Source organism: Coptis chinensis, chromosome 2 (genome assembly GCF_015680905.1).
Source record: "Coptis chinensis isolate HL-2020 chromosome 2, ASM1568090v1, whole genome shotgun sequence".
Taxonomy (NCBI): Eukaryota; Viridiplantae; Streptophyta; class Magnoliopsida; order Ranunculales; family Ranunculaceae; genus Coptis; species Coptis chinensis.
In genome coordinates this window covers 44,308,221-44,312,072 of record NC_141457.1, presented here as the reverse complement: position 1 = coordinate 44,312,072, position 3,852 = coordinate 44,308,221, and positions in this window count along the sequence as shown.

Genomic DNA, 3,852 nt, shown 5'->3' with positions numbered 1-3,852 from the left:
TAGCCCAAAAGGCATTCTGGTATAACAGTACGTTCCCCCCTCCACTATGAACGCGGTCTTCTCTTGGTCAGGGCCATACATCACCACCCGATTGTAGCCCATCGATGCGTCCATGAATAAGAAAATCTTGAATTCGGCAGTTTGGTCCACCAACTCATCTATCCGCGGCATAGGGCAGCAATCCTTCAGGCACTCCTTGTTGACGTCCATAAAATCAACGCACATTCTTAGTTTCCCGCTCTTTTTGGGGACCGCTACTACATTTGACAGCCATTCAGTAAACCTGCATTTGCGGATGATGCCAGCATCTTTCAACTTCTTCACCTCCTCTCGAATTCCTTGCGTGTACTATGGTTTCATGCCCCTCATCTTCTGCTGGACTGGTCGAGCCCCTTCCCGCATATGTAATTTGTGACAAGCGAACTCTGGATCCAATCCCGCCAAGTCCTCGATTGTCCATGCAAACACATCGTTGTTCTCAGTTAACAAGGCAATCAACTTCACTTTCCAATCCTCCGACAAACTGGTCCCTACATTCACAAACATCTCTTCCTCTGTGACCCCTATATTCACGACCTCAATCTCATCCATTGTCTTGGCCCCGACAAGCAGCTCTTTCTCGCCGGCCACGGTCTATAATTGCTATGCTAGCCTGTCACTCTTTTCTAGCGCCTCTTTATCTGGTGCATGGACCAACCCTTTCGCTGTCACCTTGTGAATGTTTTGTGCTACAACCTAATCACCCCTTATCTCATACATTCCCCAATTAATCAGAAAGCTCATCACTTGGTAATAAGTGGATGGGATGGCCTTCATCTCGTGAATCCATTTTCTTCCCAAGATCGCGTTGTATTGCGAGTTGGTATCTACTATCATAAAACGGGTAAAAATTGTCACCGGCCCTGCGGTCATCGGCAGTACCAATTCACTTAATGGCTCCGTCATGCTGCCATTGAAGCCGAATAAGTTAGTTTGAGGGGGCTTCATCTGCTTCCCTTCAATGCCCATCTCTTCCATCTCGCCGTTAAATAACAGATCCACTGAGCTTCCACAGTCTATCAGGACCTTTTTCACCATGTAATTACTCATCGCTATTGTGACCACCAGTGCATCCTTGTGAGGAAATATCACTGACTCCAGATCCTTCGGGGTGAACTTTATCCTGTCATTTCCCTTGCCGGCCCCTGGAACTGGCCGCGGACCCCCAGAACCTCATTTATCTACTGCAGACTGGCTGTCCTCCTCACCTTATCTCTATGGGCGTTCCTTCCCAACGCGTTTCTCCACTGAAAATAACATTAATCGTGCCCAGGATCCTAGCCGCAGCAGGAACCCTTTTGGCCGGCTGCACTTCCTTAATGAACTCCTTCAACTTCCCTCTCTCAATCATTCTTTCTACTAACCATTGCAACGCAAAACATTCATTGGTGTCATGATTCCTGACCTAATGATATGCACAAAATGGCTTCCCCTCTATTTCCCTTGGGTGTTCCGTGGGGCTTCCTAATACTGATGTCCCTTGATTAATGGTAAGATTTCTTCCAACGGTTTCTTTAGCTATGTTAGCTCTATTTCACGATAAGGTTTTCTCTCCCTGTATTCTCTTCTGGCTTGATCCCTGCCTCTTTCCGCTTTCTGCGTCTCCCCTCTGTAGGTTCCCCCCTCTCGTGTCGCGGTCCTTTCTCGATCTCTCCATTCCTCCACTCTCACGACTTGCACTGACTTCTCAGCCTTCTTGTGTTCCTTACTGTTTCTCTGCAAAATGTCCTCATATCTTATGTATCTCTCTACCTTCAGATACAAAGCATGTAATGTAGTAACCTCAATCTTAGACACAGACTCATGGACTCTGGTTCCCTATTTCAATCCATGCTGGAACGCTATGACCGCGGTGCGCTCATCCAGATTTTCCACTCATAGCGTCTCTTCCTTAAATCTGCACAAGAAATCCCTAAGTGTCTCGGTGGGCTTCTGCTTAACATTAAAGAGATCCGCGACATCTACTACCCTCTTTTTCTGATAGATGAAGTGATTTACGAAGGCCTGCTCCAGCTCCTCAAACCTTTGTATACTCCGCGACTCTAGCCGATAATACCAGTTCAACGCTCCCCCTTTCAGACTGGCAGGAAACATCATACAGCGGAGCCCATCATACTTTCCCTCTTGCCATAGTGGCATCTGCTGCCTGAAGTGATGCAAATGATCTGCCGGATCTCCTTTCCCGTCGTATCTCTCGAACTGTGGTTGTGTGAACCTCTTGGGTACCTCAGAGTTCCAGATTGAATCAGCCAGTGGGTTCTGATTCAAGCTGGCCACCACCTTCTTTGTCACGCCTTGTTTTTCCTTTTCCACCTCGTGGTTCGTCTCTCTGTCCCATTCAATCATTGCATGTACCATTTCCATGGTGGTACCTCCTGCATTGTTCGCTCCTAGTTCATAAGGAGGTTCCTCGCCTCGCCCCTCCACTTCAATACCCTCAGGTGCTTCTGTTCCCGCTCCCCCCTGAGTGGTCTCCCTTTCTCTCCTCAACACATCATTCTCCTCTCTAAGCCTCCCTATCTCTTCTTGAAGCAACCTGGTGGCTTCCGCCACCGTATCATCGACCTCCTCCTCCTCCATTTCTTCATTTTAAATACTCACTGCTTCCTCCTCGATGGCTTCAGCCCTCACCCTTTTGGGCCTCCCTCTCCCTCTTCCTCTTCCTCTTCCTCTTCCTCTTCCCCTTTCTCTTCCTCTCCCTCTCTTAGCTATAGTAGCCATACTCTACACTCTCTCTTTCCTTAACAGATCATGGACCAACTCGTCTCCACAAACAGCGCCAAATGTGTCAACCACAAATATCACTAATTGTTTCCTCTCTTTTTTCTCTCTCTCACCCTCCTTTCTCCTCCCTTTCCATTTCTCTTTTTTTTTTTCTTTTTCACTATTCCTTTTTATATCCTCTTCCCCCTCTTTCCATCTTTTGATTTGCCTTCCATCCCTCGGTCAACTCCCTCACACCTGTCCCTTTAGGGTTCCGCAGCCCCGCTCCTATACCTCCCGTTCCTTATTTCTTATCTTGCCTTTGGTTTCACCCTAACACCCCTTGGGTCACCTGTCCTTATGCGAACCACACTCTTCTAGGGTTCCGCAGACTTGCTTCGATGTTTCGCGTTTTCCTCTCCTTATTCTACCTTGGACCCGAGGACATGCCATCTCATTGGTCCTAAAATAGGCTGATACAGTTGCCCAGAACAACAGATACCACAGAGTTGAATATATATTGAGCTAGGTGATACGACAGTTTGCAATTTGATATATTGAGTAAGAGCTAAACAGACCTAGGTGCTTTCATATCAGAAATTGAGAAGTAGATAGATCTAACAAAACCAATGAGCACATCCAAGCAAGCAAGCACATCCAATACTAACAATAATAACAACACTTAGAAAATCAAATCACAACACATGGAGTAAATAGATCTAACAAAAAACCTAATGTTTTTCGAATCAAATAACTAATAACTATCAAGCAAGCTTCTTTTGTAAAAAAGATGCATCTTTTATCTGATAACTCAAAGTTAGAAATCCGGAATCAATTTTGAACAATAATTTAAAAGGGGAGGAGGAAGAGAAGAAGAACAAGAAGGGGAAAGAACAAGAGGGAAGATGACTTACGAAGTGAGGAATTGAAACCTTAGCCGACAACACCGCTCCACTGGTTTTTTTTTCTTTTTTTATTGTTCTTTGTTATTCTTTTTAGGGCATCGGGTTTAGACGAGCAGAAAAGACTCCCGCTGAAGTTTTCGTTATTTCGTTAATTCTTCCCCAACTCTAATGTATACTGAAACATGACAAAACATACAAAAAATGT